General features: G+C 42.7%; 1 protein-coding gene across 2 annotated transcripts in view; it reads right to left on the bottom strand.

The window, feature by feature from the left end:
- Positions 1 to 14,886, bottom strand: part of rundc3b (RUN domain containing 3b) — a 45,436-nt gene extending 30,550 nt beyond the window's left edge. For both annotated transcript variants that reach the window (XM_007898152.2, XM_042332155.1), the window contains exon 1: positions 14,743 to 14,886. The gene's annotated coding sequence lies outside the window, so the exon portion shown is untranslated. The remainder of the gene's footprint in view (positions 1 to 14,742) is intronic.
- Positions 14,887 to 19,872: the final 4,986 nt, after the last annotated feature.

Here is a 19,872-nt window from a genome sequence, read left to right as displayed (position 1 = left end):
GGTTCATCAACAGGACTTGGGATGGCAGATGAGTTACTTGGAGTGAGCATTCTTCCCACTCAGCTCCCGTTATGCCTGCAAGCAAAAGCCTTGATGGGTCAGGTGAGTGCGCATTCCATTCCCGACACAGTAATTTCCATATATAAGTTGCATACTTATATGAAACTCTGGTGTAGATACTCTACGCATGGTGATGGGTTTCTGCATGTGGCAGACACCTGGTTGACCAAATGAAACCCTAAACTGTCTGCCTAACTAGACTCCCAAAATCATGTAATATTACAGCACAGAAACAGGCCAAACAGGCCATCAATTCTACACTGCTGTTTTCCCCACATAATCCTATCTAGGTTGCTCCTGTAGGAGGGAGTGGATCACACCCAAAAAAAAACCTGGCAGAATAATAATAATAATAATAATAATAATCCTTGCATATGATATAGCGCTTTTCACGTCGGGAGGACGTCCCAAAGCGCTTCACAGAACACACTGTAAAGTGAATTGACTGTATATTTGTGGGCGAACGCGGCAGCCAATTGCGCACAGCAATGTCCCACAAACAGTCGTGGATTGAAAATGACCAATATATTATTGTTTTTTTTTTGGAGGGATTATTATTAGGCTCTGTGTGGAGTAAGGAAACTTGCCCAAGGTTTCGCCCCCTGCCGGGAATTGAACTCAGGTCTCTCGCTTGCAAAGCGAGTGCTCTAACTACTGAGCTACAGGACTCCACGAATAGTTAGAATAGTTCTAACAAAAAAACAAAGCTATACCTCTGTACATCAGTCTTCTCCAGACTCTCCTCTCACACGCCAAAGCCCCCAACTTTATATTGGTAGTCAATTATCCCATAGGGCTGGTTCCCAATTATCACAAACTTGTTAGCTCCCTTTACACATGGGTTGATCTTGAATAACCATGAAAGGCAGTAACAAGGTTTATCCCCCTGTCACAGCTCCCCATTCCCTTTAATATGACTTCTCTTCAAGAATCTAACCAACTCCCTTTTAAGATGTTTTGGCTTCTCAATATTGTATATTTTGTGGGTGAAATGCAACAGCCAATTGCGCACAGCAGTGTCCCACAAACAGTCGTGGATTGAAGTGATCAATTTATTATTATTATTTTTGAAGGAATTATTAATCCCGGAAAAAGGATCTGCCAATTGACTAACAACCAGGTTCCTATTTATTGCTAGGTAAACAGAGGGATGTGGAATAAGGAAACGTGCCAAACATTTCGCCCTGCTGGGAATCGAAACTTATCACGTCTTCAAGACGTCTCAAAGACTTTCACAGAATATATTGTAAAGTAAATTGAATGTATATTTTGTGGGTGAAACTCAGCAGGCAACTGCACACAGCAGTGTCCCACGAACAGTCGTGGATTAAGTGACCAAATTATTATTATTTTTTGAAGAAGAAATCATTACCCCTCTGAAAAGCAATCTGGAAACATACTCAACATTTCACCCTGGCTGGGAATCAAACCCAGGCCTCTCGCTTGCAAGGGAAGTGCTCTAACCACTTAGCTACAGGACTTCAATTAACTGTGTCCTTGGAAGAAGGATGAGTATTGGGGAGTTTCACCCCCCCCCCCCCCCCCCAGGAGAAAGGGATGGCAGAGGCGCAGACAGAAAGGGCATGAGGATGAGAGGCAATAAATAGCAACACTTGGCAAAGGCATTCAAGCACAAGGTATATTTGGTGGGTAAATGGCCTGGAGAAAGAGGGACTTAGCAAGCTGTCTGAGAAGGAGGAAGAGAACACTAACAACTAAACAGAGGTAACTACCCCATTCCCTGGTCCCTTTTTCTTGGCTGATGATGAGCGATCAATAATGAATCTTTCTCCAAGATTTGATTTTGCGACCTATTAATTTATTTCACAATAAATCAACATAAAATCCTCAATTGTTTGGCCACTCTGTCTGCGCTCTCTGGTATTCTCTTCCTAATCCCCACTGCACTGCTACCTCCCTCTCTCCTTTCAAAAAGGATAGGAACCATTTTCTTCAGATTTTGACAAATTCTTCATTAACTCTTTCAACAAACCCTGAGTTACAAATATGTGAACATAACAGCCAGAATCGGGGCTGCTCAAAGATAAGCGGCAGCATTACAAGTAGACGGTACTATGATCTATACCACCTCATTAAAAGGCACATTTACAGTGCTGGAAAATTACACATTCAATCATACTAAAAGCCAGCAAATGAATTACTTCATATCTGTGAGGCTGTTCCCACCATTAAAACACCAGACAAAGTAACATTTAAAACCAGCTCACGTTTACAGCTTAGAGAAGCTCTGCATAGAAATGCCAGATTTGCTATAACTGCATGCGAAAAATTTATACGGTTTGTGGTGAGAGTTCAGCTGCTGCTTTCTATAGTAACAAGCAATTATATTAATAATGGCCAGAGTGAAAAACAGCATCGTGTAAGAGCTTCTTCCACCCTTTCAAACAAAAGGATCTGTGATGCTGAATTTAGCAAATCATGGGACTGAAACTTTGGTATTTAATAGGATTTCTTAATAAGGAATCAAAGTTGTGCAAATGGGACTCTTTCTGGTAATTAGAAGTATGTATGTTCTGCCAACTGACTGAACTCCAGTTGGCGTGAATTCTAATTAGATTCCTTATGAAATCCTGCAAATTTAATGCCATGTTTGCCTGGAAACACACAGTGACTACACAAAATCCTGAAGAGCTTTGAGACATTTCAATGTTGTTTTATAATGTCCCAGATCAAATGCATGATAGATAGCATGGGGGCAATTCCATTCTGATAATTATTATTGCAAATTAATCGTAATATTACACAGCAGCTCATTCTCTTGACACATTCAAGCCTTTGATGGAAGCTCCTGTAAGTCCTGTAGCTAAGGCTGGGAGATAGTGGGTGGATCCTCTTTTCATAGAATGCTCCATAAGACTGTGTTAGCATCAGTTGCTCAGATTTCCACTAAAGGGTGAGTTTAAGCACTCAGTTGGTTTGCTGAGGGACAGAAGAAAACCTGGCTACACATGTAATGAGATGGGATGGGTGGCCCCATTACATTGCTCCTCGTCAGTAAAGAAATCCAAGGTTCGCAGAAATGTATTAAAAGGAATGAAACTAAATACAAGAGTGAATCAAATAAGTTAACTCTTGTAACTTCTTTGTAAGTACTAAAAATGTTCATGCCACTCTATATTTAAAACACACCAAAGCAGATTGCACACACCTCTATATAGTCGATATTAACAGTGACATCGCTATATAGTCTGATATTAGTGACGCCTAAAAACACAGCAGCCAAGATGCTATCCCGCGTGAAGGACACTGCTCAAATGCAAGTTGTTGTTCTACATTTGAAATCCACAATACAGATAAGGAATTCTGTAAAAGACTAAAATAAAAATCACTAAAACTATAAAAGCGGTATCTCTCCTCAAATGGTTAGGCAAAGCTTTTGTCTTTTTAAATTTTGCTTTTCAGAGATCAGAACCAAAGAGATCTAAACACCATATTATTAAGCTACAGTAGAACCTTTCATGTTACTAAAAACGTAACAGATTGGTCTGGCAGAATGAGCATAGTGCAGAGATTTTAATGTATCGCGTCTTCAAGATGTCTCAAAGTGCTTCACGGTCTATTTTGTGGACGAAATGTGCAGATCTTGGTGAATGCGGCAGCCAATTTGCATCTCAATTCTCACCTCTTCTTTTATAATGCCCCTTTATTTAGCAGACAGGCCCCAAAAATGCTTATTCCAGGCAACCAGAAGAGAACATCATTATCTCAGGAAAATTGTCATAATATATACAATGTCACTGCAACAGCCAGAGTTGGAAAGGCTTATAAACAAAATCTTTTACCTGCTCATTATTCAATAAACCTTCACCAATGTCAGCCTAACAAACCCAGGTCATAGCGCTCCGAGACGCTGTCCAGCGTGAAGGGTGCTATATAAATGCAAGTTGCTTTTGTTGTAGTCCTGTAGCTCAACAGTTAGAGCACTCGCCTCACAAGCGAGAGACCTGGGTCGATTCCCAGCAGGATGAAATGTTGGGCAAGTTTCCTTACTCCACACAGCTTTGTTTACCTAGCAGTAAGTAGGAACCCAGTTGTTAGTCGATTGGAGGATTGTTTTTCCGAGGATAATTATTCCTTCAAAAAATAATAATAAATTGGTCACTTCAATCCATGACTGTTTGTGGGGCACTGCTGTGCACTATTGGCTGCCGCCTGTCGCCCACAAAATATACAGTCAATTCACTTTACAGTATATTCTGTGATGCGCTTTGAGCCGTCTCGAAGACGCTGTATCAAATGCAAAGATTATTATTATTGTAACATAAGATTGGCCAATGCTAAACATATGTCAGACTGGCTCAGTTAGTAGCACTCTCACTGTCCTACTGGCAGTCCATGAGCTAATTTCATCAAAAGGTTGGACCACCCTGATCGAGGCTAATACCCTGATAATAATAATCCATACATTTGATATTGTGCGTTTCACACCAGGAGGATGACTCAAAACATTTCATAGGAATTACTGTAAATTGAAGCTGCTATCTATTTTGTGATAGCAAAAGATAGCACCGATGCTGCACACTCCTAGCACTGTATTGGAGTGTCAGGATAGACTACATGAGTTCTAAGTCTTGTTGTGAGGCTTGAACTCACAATCTTCTGACTCAACAACAACAACAAGATTCCACTTATAGAGCGCCTTTCACGTCGGGAGGGCGTCCCAAGACTCTAACTCGGAGTCGAGAGTGTTACCAACTGAGTCAGGCTGACACTCTAATACAATAATAAGAGCTGCATTGTCGGATCCTGCTTTAAAAATGTGATGTGGTTTTACAGCAAATGAAAAGATTATTATAATGGTGGTTGGGAGGGCGGGGGTCGATATCACACCTGAAGCCTTTAATGCTCTGACTCATTGATGTGATAATGATCACTAGTGATAACTAACATGTTACAGGTCACCATTTTCACCCAATGATTCCTAATTGAATAACCACATTATTTACATTACACTCAGGACTAGGCAACCGTCATTGCAATTTTCTGAACTTCCCAGACCTGCTCAAGCAGGGGGGAATCCTCACATTTTTCTGACCATATAGTTATTTTTAAGAGGTTGCATACAGCAGCGTCAAAGTGCTCAGCTCTCCGATACGCTATCCTGCTTGAAAGACATTATATAAATGCAAGTTGTTGTTGTAGTTGCTATGATAAAAATATTTCTGTTTCATCTAGTATACTACAATAGCAAAAAAAAATTCACATTACCAGAGCAGCATTGTGACAGTTTCTAAAAACCTGCAGGTAGTGAATAGGATTTTTTTAAATAGTATTCCAAAAGCAAGTCATGAGTAGAATTAATGCAGCGTAACCAACTGTGTAAAGTTAGATGAGCGCATTACAGTGGGATGTCATGTACAGTATAACTCCACATTTGTAGGGTTTAGGCTGTGCCTCCTGCTGCTCAATGGAGGTGCTGGCCCTTGCACCTCTCTGCAGCTTCCTAAATAAATGTGAAAAGGCCAGTTTTGTCAGCATGTGTTCAACACATAAGTCAGTAGAGTTTCCAAAGTAAAGCTCTCTTTTTTCAAGTGGTGCCATGAGATTCTCAACATACGAGCAGATGAGGCCTTGGTTTACCTTCAGAGGGAGAGCATGTAATAGCGAGATGTGATGTGGAATGCCAAATATTATTTTCATGTCTCCCTGTCTTTTTTTGCATTTTAAAACCTTGAAATAGTTGTAGAAATGTGCATCACTGTATATTTGAACATTATTTTTCATATATATTCATATAGTACCTTTCATATCAGGAGGACATCTGAAAGTGCTTAACATATCATCTGAAAGACGAGACCTCCAACATTACAGGGCTCCCCCAGGAGTATCAGTTAGACTATTAGCTCAATGTCCCAACATGGAGCTTGAATCTACAACCTTCGGACTCAGAGGTGAGAGTGTTACCAGCCCAACCAGGCTGATACCAAGAATGAAACTAAACGATCGTTAGGAGGATATCAGCTTAATTTGAGCACAAAAAATGGACTGGTATTCCATAAAACAGCAGAATCTTGTGACATTTACTATCAATGATATCTAAATCACGAGTTGCAATTTTCATCCGAATTTCCATTCAATTGCCCAATAAGCAGGAGCACTTCGTAGCTACCTAATAAATGTGAAAAAGCTAGGATTTCAACAAATGTGGAAGTAACCTCAAATCTAATGTGCAGCCTTTAAACCCGACTCATGTGAAGCAAACAGTTATTTAAATGAGTACAGAAATAAGTGTACAATAGTCAAGAAAAGAGGCTGGGAAAGAATCCTGCAAAAGGGTTGACTGTGCTGAAAAATAGCATGCAAATATACAGCAACGCACATTTCTACAGCCATTTTAAGGCTTTAAAACCCAAGAAAAGACAAGATCATCTCTCCATTATGGGCTCTCTCCTTTCACTCTTCGTGGGACATTTCTGTAAGCAAATTGCCTGCCGTGTTTATTTACAAATACAGTCACTAAATTTCACAGTAATATCTTGTGAAGTGCTTTTCAGGCGCCTCGATGATGTGCAGAGGCTACAAAACGTAAGGATTATTATCATATTGTTTTCATAACCATATAACAATTTTATTTTGTGGTCTTTTCCTAGGCTGCTCTCAAAATTGATGTCAGAGAAAAAAATCTCCGCCTGCTGCAAAGAAAATAATAATAATGCAACAATCTTCCTCAATTTCTCAGTTCTATGTATGCTATTGCTGGGAGACACCTGCCTAAATTGCACTGATCAAGAGCAATGGCCTAATTCTCCGACTTAATTAAGCAAGATTGAAGACACTAGTGAACATTCAGATTGTAAATTATCTACATAATCTGCAGTTTGGGATCTTATTTTACTGGCAAATTGGGAGTACTAATTTTAAATAGTAAAAATAAGCAATTCTTAGAATGTCAAAGCATCTCCAAGTGTTTCACAGATAATTGCTGTCAAGGTAGGTAATTTGTAGGTAACTACAGAAGGCAATTTACACACAGCAAGGTCCCGCAAACAGCCATGATGTGAACAGATGATTAAGCTGTAGCATTGTTGCTCAGCTCACTGGAAGAGACTCCCTTCTCTTTTCGATCACTTTGTGGAATCTTTAAAGTCCATCAGAACAGGTAGATGGGACCTCAGGTTTATTGTCTCATCCTAGGTTCGGCACCGGTTGACAATTCAACATTCCTCCAGCACTGCATTGGAGCGTCGCCTGGATTGTGAGCTCACAACAACAATTTAATGAAAGATGTGTTGCAGTGTTATCCAAAAATCTGAGGTCCTTGGTCTTCCAACATCGGGTCTCATTCCACTTGTCAAAGAGGAGGTTTCTGAACACCATATACTGCAGGACCGTTATAACACAGTAATCGGATTAATAAAATCTCAGAACAGGGTGTGACTGGCGGTCAGAGTTTCTGGATGAAACACTGGCTGGTGCAGGGTAAGCCATTTGACCGACTTTCTAGGCGTTGTATCATCGCCAATATCACTTCCTGTGGCTTGCACATATGCAGAAAATTATGTCGACAGCGACCTTGATGACTCAGAAGATTGCCATTTTGTTATCCCCGGGCCGGACAACATTTTCTCTCAGCACGTATTTGACAAAGCTGCAACAGTCCATGCATTTTAGGCAAGAAAATATCAGAGACCAAATCCCAATAAGAGAACCTGCATTCTACTGAAGGACTTTATAACACGATTCCATTGTATTTGTTAAAAGACAGCTGAAACCTATGTTTGACATTACCCCCCAAAAATTGTATTTACATAATGCCTTTCCACAACAACTTGCATTTACTAGAGAGCTTACTGTTCTTTCGCATAGAACAAAATCTCAAAAGTATTTACGGAGACTGAGTGGAGTCTTGAGCAAGGTCTCCTGCGCACTATACGTGAAGCACTGTTGATGTCACTTTGTGAAGGAAATTATGTCAGCAGTGCTTCCTGCATGAACTGTGCACATATGCAAAGCACAGTAAGTGATATTAGTGATGTTCTCTTGACCCAGAAACCGGCCATTTATTAGCTCGCCTTGTATTACATCACCCCATTAGACATAAATATTAAGTCTCACCAACTAGAACAAAAGAAAATCTGCACCTGGAGAAATCAATATTAATATACAACAACAACAAAATTAGATTTGTGTGGCGTCTTTCATGTCGGAAGGTTGTCCCAAGACACTGGACAGTCAGAGTTTGGACCCGAGCTGGAGGGTCAGGATCGGGGAGGGGGCAAGCAGGGTGATCGAAAGCATGCTCTAAGAGGAGGATCTTGAGATGGTCTTGAAGGAGGCAAGGGAGGGGGCGAGGCGGAGGCACTGCAGGATGGAGTTCCAAAGGGTTGGGGGCAGAGTGGCAGAAGGCCCGCCCGCCAATAGTGGGACAAGGGAGGCAGGGGACGTGAAGCAGGCTGAGCGGAGGGAGCGAGCAGGATGGTAGGGGGTTAGGAGGTCGCAGAGGTAGGGGGGAGCAAGGCCATGGAGGGCTTTGAAAGTGAGGACCAGGAACTTGAACTGTATCCTCTGTGTGATGGGAAGCCAGTGGAATCAGGCAAGGATGGGGGTGATAGGGTCACGGAGCCTGGTACGGGAGAGGACATGGGCTGCAGAGTTCTGGATGATCTGCAGCTTATGGAGGGAGGAGTTGGGGAGGCCGACAAGCAGTGAGTTTGCATAGTTAAGCCACGATGTAATGAGGGTTTCGGTGGCCTGCGGTGTGAGACAGTGGCGGAGCTGGGCGACTTTGCAGAGGTGGGGGAAGGCAGATCGGATCATGGCATGGATATGGGGTAGAAAGGATAGTTGAGGGTCAAACAAGACACCAAGGTTCCAGACTGGCTTAGCAAAGTGAGGTGTGCATCCATGGATGGCATTGAGGCATTGACGGGAGTCAATCAGGAGAACCTCTGTCTTGTGACGTTCAACTGAAGAAAATTAGCTCTCACCCAGGACTTGATGTCTGGCAATTTAGTTACCTGTACAATTGAGACATCAAGTCCTCAATGTAATTGAACACCTGCCAAAACCTGCTGTATTAGTGGCAACTGAACTCTGCTGTGGGCTCTGCTGTCAGCCCCACAGAGTTGTTGAGAATAAACTAACAAGAAAGAGGTTCAGGATGTTAAGGGTTATTATCTGAACAAGCTTTGTTGCTGACTTTGCTTGGCAAAAGATGTCTGGAAAGGAGCACGTACTTTTGTAGCTAAATGTCAAGATATCAAAGCTGTGACTGAAATAGTCACCACTCCAGTGTCCTCCACAGTGTGGAGCTACACTGCTGCAGGCATACCCGTGAGTCAGTACATACATGCCTCTCCCATGATCAGTAAAGCATCATGTTTCGGAGCACATCAAAGTGTTCAGGATATGTGAAGAGTGTAACCTGACTGTGACAGACTTCAAATTTAGTTACATGTACAATTGAGACTCATACCAGTAAACTAACACAAGGGTTCTTCAGTGTACATGATAAAAGTGTTAAGTCACATTGCCCGTCAGATCTGAGGGCTTTGAGTCAGCACCTCCTGACAAACTGGAGCCAACACTGCACTTGGATGCCTACTGAGTCTCTGTGGAGACAAGCCAGAATGAGTCAAGTGTCACCGCATTACAAATTCTATGTCAAACTGGTCTCACTATCGGGAGAAACTTGGAACAGAATAAAACATTGGCTCCAACAAGAGTACAAGTCTGTACTCATTCTTGGGAGTGATTCTAATGTAATAGTGCAGTGCTGTACAACCATGTTACTGTTTGTGTGACTATCCTGGAACCACCATGGACATGCAAATGGCAGTAATTGTACCAAAACCCAATAATTTTAGCCGCTGTAGCTGCGATAACATTCTAATCACTGTTCTTATTACTCTCAATCTGGCCATTGTTTAACAAATGATTTAAGTCAACTGAACCAAAATCTACAGAAATATTCTGAGCTCAGTACATCTTGTCTGAAGGTGATATGGCATCAACCTCAAAAACATAAAATATCATCTTATCACAGCTTTGTGCTGACACATGCTTCCCAAGCCACAGATACTTAGGAACAATAGGATAATCCAAGGGATTCAATTCCCAGCTCTTTCACATTTATGTGTGACGCCACATAATACACACTCAAACCGAAGCTGGATTTTGTTTAAACTGCATCTGGCCCCAAACAACCTTGTCTGCAAAGTAACCAGGCGACAGGGCTGAAGTGGACTCCACCAACATAGTCTGAATGTGATGGAATTAAGGGGTTTAAGACTTCATATAACAAATAGAAGCGAGGAAAGTTAATTTGATACAGACGTGGTGGGTGGTATAATTATGCAAACCACCAGGTTGTGCGAACACCCAAAGGCTGGGTTAGAAATGAATTCATCCATCAGTTTCATCCATAATCATAGATTTCACAGCTCATCATGGATATGTCCCAGATTGACTTCTCAACAGCAGGATTTCATGGTGCCTGGTTAATAATAATAATCCTTGTATTTGATAAAGGTCTTATCACGTCTTCGAGACGTCTCAAAGCGTTTCACTGAATATACTGTAAAGTGAATTGACTGTATATTTTGTGGACGAAACGTGGCAGTCAATTACACACAGCAGTGTCCCACAAACAGTCGTGGATTGAAGTTATCAATTTATTATTATTATCTTTTTGAAGGGATTATTACACCCGCAAAAGCGATCTGACAATCGACGAACAACCAGATTCCTACTTACCGCTAGATAAACAGGAGGGCATGGAGTAAAGAAACTTGCTGAACATTTCGCCCCACCGGGAATCAACCCAGGTCTCTCACTTGCGAGGCGAGTGCTCTAACCACTGATGTGCGAAGCAAAACATTTCTCCAAAGCCTGAAGCCATTTTGACATGTCAGTGTCAGCCTGGCTCAGTTGGTGGCACTCTTGTCTCTGAGTCAGAAGGTTATGGGTTCAAGTCCCACATGTTAAGGCTTTGAGCTCAGTCTAGGCTGATGCACCAAAGTAGTGCTGGAGGAGTCGGAGAGACCATCCATTGGATGGGGTGTCAAACAATGATCCCGCCTCCTGTTCAAGTGTACGTTGAACATCCAGTAGCATTCACGATCAACAATTGGGCATTCACTTCATGGCTGTGCGTGGGACATTGCTGTGCATCAATTGTGCATCAGCTGCCATGTCTGTCGACAAATAAACAGTTAATTGTTTACTTGGCTCCACGGCTCCCCAACCCTCAGAGGATAGAATTCAAAATCCTCGTCCTCACTTTCAAGGCCCTCCATGGCCTTGTCCCCTCCTACATCTCTGACCTGCTGACCCCCATCAACTTGTCCACACCCTTCGCTCAGTAGGCTCTGGCCTGTTCCAGGCCTCCAGCCCGAACCACCCTACCAGCGGCAGTCGGGCCTTCAGCCTTTCTGCCCCCATCCTTTGGAACTGCACCCCACAATCGCTTCACCGTGCTCCCTCTCTTACCTCCTTCAAGGCACGACTCAAGACCCTCCTTTTTGACCTTGCCTTCAGCCGCTCTCCTACCCCCTCGGCCCTCCCTCATCCCAACCCTCTCATCCCACGCTCGGGTCCTGGTCTCTGACTATTCAGCGCCTTGGGACGTCCTCCCAACATGAAAGGTGCTTTTACAAATGTAATTTTGTTGTTGTTGTTACCATACATTACAGTAAATCCTTTGAGATGCTTCAGCAAAGTGATAAGACGCTATATCAAATGCAAGGATTTTAATTACTTTCATTACTCTTCTGCAGATTTGAAAGGTTTAGTTCTTTCAGGTTATTTTTTTTTGGTCAGCCAGGTGTCTGATAGATGCAGAAACCTATCACCATGCTTAAGAGAATCCAAATCAGATAAGAGGTCCACTTATGCATGCCAAACTACAAATGGAAATTTCCATGTTTGGAATGAACACTCTCTCCCGAGAGGGACATATACGACCTACCTAATTCTAGAGAGTATTAGGCACAGGTTGAGCTAAAGATTTGGGAACCCCAGAGAGTGCGTTGGAGTACTGCTGGAGATTAACCAGCTAAAACTGCATAATACTTATATTTGGTACACTTTGTTTTGGTATAGTGCCAGGTGGATGTCTGAAAGCTATTTTACAGGAGTTACTATAAAGTGGTGTGACTGCGTATTTTGTGGACGAACGCAACAACCAGTTTCCACACAACAGTGTCCCACAAACAACCATGAAGTGAATGACCAATTTTATTTTGGTGATTGTTAGCCAGAGCACCGAAAGAAACTCTCATCTCTTTCCAAATGTTTCATGGGATATTTAATGCACACCTGAACAGATGGATGGGGCCTTAACTATAACAACAACTTGCATTTGTATAGTGCCCTTCACAGAGCGTAGCATCCAGGAGCACTTCACAGTGGGGAAGTCTGACAGCGAGCGAGGGGAGAGGGAGGGAGGAGGTGACCATAAGCATGATCAAAAAGGAAGGTCTTCAGGTGGGATTTGAAAATGGGGAGTGAGAGGGCGAGGCAGAGGATTGAGGGAGAATGTTCCAGAGTTTTGGGGCATAGTGGCTGAAGGCACGGTCACTGGTGGTGAAGCAGAGGGCACAGGGACAAATAGGAGGCCGGAGCCAGCCAAGTGGAGGCAGCATGTGGTGGAAGGGGGGGTAAGCAGGTTGAATAGGTGCAAGGGAATGAAATGATTTTAAAACGAGTGAGAGGATCTTGAAATCCATCCTTTTGATCATTGGGAGCCAGTGAAGTTTGGCAAGGACTGGTGTGATGGGGTACGGCGTTTTGTGCTGCTGAGCATCCGTGCGGCGGAGTTTTTAATTAATTTGGATTTTGTGTATGGTGGAACTGGGGAGACCAGTGAGGAGGGCATTAGAATAGTGCAGCCGGAAGCGACTTAGATGTATGTGGACGAGGGTTTCAGCAGCGTCGGTTGTGAGGTATGGACGGAGGCGGGCAATGTGCCGGAAATGGGAAAAAAGCGGTCCTGGTCAGGCCAAGGATGTGTAGTAGAAAGGAAAACTGGGTATCAAACCTGACGCCTAAGTTGCACACAGGTTTGGAAAGTATGAGAGAGAACCTGGGGAGATTGAGGAGTTCAAGCCTGGAGGAGAGAAGACATAGACGGGAGCCAAAGAGTATGGCTTCCAACTTGCCGTCATTCAGCAGCAGGAAATTTGCACTCATTCAGGCCTTGATGCATATCACAGCTGGAGGAGAAGTAGATTTAGGTAGTCATCCACGTACATGTGGAAGTTTACCCCAGGTCTGCAGATGACATCACCAAGAAGGAGCACACAGATGAGGAAAAGAAGGGGACCAAGGATGGAGCCCTGGGGTACCCCGCAGGTGACCGGCCCGGGGTCAAGAGGAGAAACCATTTGCCAAGATGAAGTTCTGGCAGTTAATTAAGTAGGTCTAAAACCATGTGAGAGCAGTCCCACTAAGGAGGAGAGGGAGGAGAGGCAGTGGAGGAGGATGGTATGGTTGACTGAGTCAACTGCAGTGGAGAGGTCCAGGAGGACAAGGAGGCAGAGGGAGCCCTGGACACACAGAGAGAGGACGTCATTTGTTACTTTGATGAGTGCTGTCTCTGTGGTCTGGGCAGGGCGGAAACCAGACTTGAGGGGGTCGAGTAAGAAGTGGAGGGAGAGGTGTGAACGAAGTTGATTTGCGACAGCGCGTTCCAGGGCTTTGGCCAGAAAAGGCAGGTTTGAAATGGGATGGCAGTTTGTGAGGTTGAAGAGATCGAGAGTGGTTTTTTTTTAATGAGGGGAGTGATGCCAGCTGTTTTGAATGGGAGAGGGACTAATTTATCATGTCTGACAGCAGTGGGCAGAGGAGGGGTAGCTTGGTGACCAGCAGCTGGGTGAGGAAGGGGTCGAGGTAGCAAGTGGTGGGTTTCATCCTGGTGATAGAGGGAGGAAGGAAAGATGGGGGCAAAGTAGTGTAGGTTTGGGCTCATGGTAGGAGCTACGGGAGGAGTGGGTGATGGAGAAGGAATGTTGGGCGGTGGAAGGGGACATGGGGCAGGAGGAAGATGCGGCCAGTCGGATGTCATCTATCTTGGAGATAAAGAAATCCAAGACCTCTTCATACTTGGAACTTGATCTGAGGATTGAGGGTGCTTAATGGGGTGCATGGAGGAGGTGATGGGTGGTGGAGAAAAGGATTTGGGAGTTGTTTTGGGCCTTTAACACTTCGTACAAAAGATAGCACCTTTGACAGCATAGCACATCCCTAGCACTCACTGAACTGCAAGTATCAGCCCAGACAATACAAGTTCCAAGTCCTGACATAGTCTTTGAATGAATAGACAACCTTCTGAGATTGCTGCCAATTGAACCAGGCTGATACACATATAGTTTATAGTCTCACAGTTCCATAGTCTTTCTTCGACATGGAAACCCTTCAACCCTGGAAAAATCCTAGTGGATTTGCACCACAAATTTTTTCTATTACTTTCCCATCCTTTCCTTATAATCTTACTTAGTCCAATAAAGATCTTGTATAAATCCCTCACATTTTTTCTACAAAGATACCTGCTATCTTTCAGAGGAAGATTGTTCTTTGAAAATCATGTTAAACATAAATTTTCAATTCGTCCTAACACCAAGCAATATGCATAATCACATTTTGATTCTCTGAAGTCACATAGTCCAATAAACCTACAACTAAAGCTGCACAGTGGGGAGTATTAAGTTTTGTCAGTTTTACCTTTCAGGCGGTGGCTCAGGACTTGCTCCAGGATAGCTGCAAAGTTTGTAAATTCAAAACACGTGTCATCGATGGTCTCAAAGCAGGAACGATCAATTAATGTCTTCACAGAGAACCTGCGGAAGATAAAAAGTAATATGCTAAGGTCTAAACTTCAAATAATAATCCTTGCATTTGATATAGCGCCTCATCGCGTCTTCGAGACATCTCAAAGCTCATCACACAACACACTATAAAGCGAATTTTGTGGGCGAAACACTATAAATCAAATTGCAAGAAACAAAAGAAAAACAAATGCAACAAAGAAGTCAAAATGACTAAAAGAGAAAAAAATATTCAGGGCAAAACATAGCATATAATATTATCACTGGTATTTCCTCCCTTCTCCATTGAGTCCATTACCACACCTCCTGCACCACAAACATTGTTCTTTTCACAAGAGCAGGGACAGGAAATATTATTTGAAAAGAGTAGGGAGTTTCTTCCAGTGCCCTGGCCAACAATCCTCGAAATCAAGATCCTCACCCTCACCTACAAGGCCATTCACGGCCTCGCTCCCTCCTACCTCTCCGACCTACTATCCCCCTACCTACCTGCCCGTACCCTCCGTTCCTCTGGCTCCGGTCTGCTCCACATCCCCCGCCCCAACCGCCCTACCATCGGTGGCCGGGCCTTCAGCCTCTTAGCCCCTAGACTCTGGAACTCTATCCCCCAGTGCCTTCGCCGCCTCCTCCCTTTCCTCCTTCAAGGCCGGTCTCAAGACCTTTCTCTTTGACCGTGCCTTCAGCTCCCCTCTCGACTCTCTACCCTCTCCTCGCTCCCTCCCTTCCCTCCCCTCACCCTGACCATTTCCCCCCTGCTCGGGTCATGACCCAACTGTACAGCGCCTTGGGACGTCCTCCCGACGTGAAAGGCGCTCAATAAATGGAATCTTGTTGTTGTTGTTGTTGTTGTTGTTCCTCCAAATAAAATTGGCCACTCACATCATGGCTATTTGTGGGATATTCCTGTGGGCAAATTGGTGGCAAATGTTTGCCAACAAAATGCACAATCACTACACTTTACGGTATATTCTGTGAAATACGTTGTTATCATTAATATTATTACTTGTAGATGTCTTCCTGATGCGAAAAGCACTATATCAAATGAAAGGTTTATTATGATTATTATTTTTTGTGGATTTCACAATTTTGAACAGGCAGGTACACCAGAACAGTTTGTTGTAGACATTTTTATAGTTTTCCTCTCCTCACTTCTGATGTTAGGAAGGGTTTGATTTCATAGACACCGGCCACAATCCAGTACATCAACCAAGAGGTTTTTCTTCAAATAAGGCTCAGATAATAAAGAGTCAACAGACTAGATAATTACACAACACATCACCGATAAGGATGATCTTGTCCTTAATCGGCACCCACATATGCAGACATCACAGCGTTACTGGATAGACATCAGGTGAGGGACCTGAATAATGAATTTTTCCTTCCTAGACTTTTGTGCCATATTAAATGTGAAATGAATAAAAAATAAATCCCCATAATTTTTAAGCTAATCAAAGATCAAACCATTGTGAGGAAATGAACATTCCTTTTGATGGCCTGAAATGTACAATCTACAATCTAAATTATAACAAAAAGTATAGATTTTGGAGATCTCACAAGGCAGAAACAATTTAGAATACAAGAGGCAGTCAAAATCAAAATACAATCTTGTGACAAATCAGGCAGCAATGTACAGGTTGGAAATAGACTTGAGAGGATTTAACAAAAATCCTTTATGGTATTCAGAGAGTTCTGCAAAGGACTTGACAGGAAAATACAGAGGAATGCAGAATTAGATGCACGGTTGAATAGGGAGAAGGAAAACATAGGAGAGTCTTGAAGATGCGTTAAAGTTTGGCAAAACAGATAGGACACACATGACTACACTACACTACAACAAAACTTATTTTTATAGGCACATTTGAAGGAGAATTTAATTTAACTCAGACTGCAGAAGCCATTGCAACGGTGTTGAAAGCAAACGCCCAGTAAATCTCACACATTCAGTGATTTTGTTAAGATAATGAAACTCTTCTCCAATTTCCACAAATAAATGGAAATTTCAGAAAAGCTCAAATAAAGGTTTATGTTGGAAGCAGAGCCCATTGGGAGCGTCAGAGATTACATACCTTGCATATTAAATTGAGCAATAGATCACATGTGAACCAAGAAATAAGAAAAGAGCAGCTCTAGCATCAAGTTAGACCTTAAGATGTTATTTTATTGTTCATCTAAAGAACAGGAGGAAGTTGTGACTGCTGCCTGCATTTGGAAACTGTTTTTAAAAAAACTCCCATTCATAGTTTATACATTCTCGTTGGTGGTGGAAGCCTTGGTTACACTTTATGGCAATAAATTAGATGGTACAGTAAATACCAGATAATCATAGCATTTGATAATAGCACCTTTCATTTCAGGAGGATGTCTCAAAACGCTTCACAAGCATACTGTAAAGTGTAATGATTATATATTTTGTAGGTGAACCAATTTGCGCCCACAATGTCCCACAACCAGCTGGGAAGTGAATAAACCGTTCTCACCTGCAAATTATTGACCAGGCTACCAGGAGAAACTCCCTTCTCTTTTCAAGTACTGTAGTGACATGAGATCATTAATATCCACCTGAACTGGCAGAGTAGTCGAAGAGTTGAAGATATTCTCTTCAAATTGTTTTCTGGAGGCTAGCGTTACTGAATCTCTAGGTAAAGGGTTGACACCACTGAGTAGACTGTCAGAGGCACAATATACTATGGAAGCCTCTTTAGCCGGATGCCAGTTAACCCCGGACACCAGGTAAATCGGACAAAATGCCCGGCCCCAATGTGTCCATCTTAACCTGCTTCCACTGTAATTGGTTCCTGGTGGTTACACTTCAGCCTTTTCTTGTATTAGGATTTTGAATAATTCACATAAGCAGGCAGGAAGAAAGAAAGAGCAAACTTGGATTTCCGTTGTACTTTATCACGGTGAAATGTTTCAATGTGCTTTGCAAATAATAACTGTCAATTGTTCCCACCGTTCTTGTAGGCAAATGTAGCAGACATTTGTACCACAAGATCTAACACATAGCCATAAGATGAATGGCCAATTAATCTGGAGGACTGTTGGTCTAACCATGTGAAAATTCTCTACTCTTTTTTGACATGATATTCTATGTTTATGTTTACTAGATTACACTCCCAAAGCTATGGGATTTTAGTTGGTTAAACTCCAGCAGTACACCAGCACATTCTCTGGGGGGCCCAAGCCTTGTCTCTTGCCAAACTAAATACACAGTTACTACACTTTACAGTAAATCCAGTGAAGCATATGGAATATCTTTGTACTTCCTCTGGTCCATTTGCAAAGTCCAGGATCAAGCAGTGACGGTGGATCTGAGGCAAACACAGGAATCAGCGGCACGGCGGGCGGGCTCCTGCCTACACTGACCTGCTGGCAGAGTCGGCTTCATAGCTGGTACATCCATTGCTAAGGCCCGTCACATGAAGACCTGGATTGAGCAGCTGGTGCTGTGACAGACTGATACACAGCATTGGACTTGGACCTCGAGAACATCAAGGTGGCTGGCACATCACAAGCTGTTCTGTAAAGGTCCTCCCACTATGCTGAAGGCAGATGCTGAAGGAAACTGAGTCTTGTATTCTTGTATTCTAAAATGCTACATTAATAGAGCAAGTCTCGACCCAAGTGTAATATCTCCCCACAAGTGTTAAGTTGATTCGTAGGGAGTCTTAAAGATCGCACTCGATTCACAGCCATCTGTTCTTACATACATCAATATAATGTAATCTGTAATAATAATCCTTCTATTTGATATAGCATCTGATCACATGGTCGAAATGTCTCAAGGTGCTTCACAGGATTCATTGTAAAGTGTAGTAACTATTTGTTAAGAGACCTGCGTTTAATTCCTGGCAGCGCAAAACATTGGGCAAGTTTCCTTACTCCACACATACCTCTTTTTACCTAGCAATAAGTAGGGATCCGGTTGTTAGTCGACAGGCGAATCACTTTTCCGGGGATAATAATCCCTTCCAATAAATAAATAATAATTTAGTCACTCAATCTACAATTATTTGTGGGACACTGCTGTGCGCAATTGGCTGCCCCGTTTCGTCCACAACATATAGTCAATTCACTTTACAGTATATCCTGTGAAGTGCTTTGAGATGTCTCAAAGACATGATAAGGCGCTATATCAAATGCAAGGATTATTATTATTATTTGTAAAAATGATAATAATAATCCTTGCATTTGATATCGCACTTTTCACATCTTCGAGATGTCCCGAAGCGCTTCACAGAATATACTGTAAAATGAATTTACTTGTATATTTGTGGACAAAACGGGGCAGCCAATTGCGCACAGCAGTGTCCCACAGATTAATTGTAAACTGAATGTATTTTGTTTGCGAATGTGGCAGAACAATTTCCGCAGAGCAATTTGTAGGCGAATGTATGATAGTTCCTTGGGAATATATATATTTTTTCCCCAGCGAGGTTGTATTAACACACACAGAAACCCACTGCCATGCTTAAGAGTATTCAAACCAGAGTTCAACGCATCCCACCTACACATGGAAATTCACGTGTATTGAAATTGAATGCACGTTCTCTTGCTGTGGGACTAATCACACATATGCAGACAGATGGGCTACAGAGCGCAATCATTTTCTAACAGGCGGTCTCAAAATAACTCACAATTGTAATAGTAAAAAGCCCTCAGCAAGTCTACTTGAGGAAGGAGTGGGTAAACAGATGTTTTTCAGCATTCCAGGCAGGTGTGAGAATATTAATGTTCAGCAACTGAATAGATTTTGCAACAAACCAACCAACGATTAACTCCAATACCATTTTATAAATATTAAGTGATAAGAACAACAACAAAACAACAACAAAAACAACAACAAAATTACATTTGTATGGTGCCTTTCACATTGGGAGGACGTCCCAAAGCTTGGACAGTCAGTGTTTCAGACCCGAGCTGGGGGTCAGAATTGGGGAGGGTGGAGAGCAGGAGGGGGAGCAGGGTGATCGAAAGCACAGTCGAAAAGGAGGGTCTTGAAATGGGTCTTGAAGGTGGCAAGGGA

Source organism: Callorhinchus milii, unplaced genomic scaffold, assembly GCF_018977255.1.
Source record: "Callorhinchus milii isolate IMCB2004 unplaced genomic scaffold, IMCB_Cmil_1.0 Scaffold2, whole genome shotgun sequence".
NCBI lineage: Eukaryota > Metazoa > Chordata > Chondrichthyes > Chimaeriformes > Callorhinchidae > Callorhinchus > Callorhinchus milii.
This window is presented reverse-complemented; position numbering and strand designations above follow the sequence as displayed.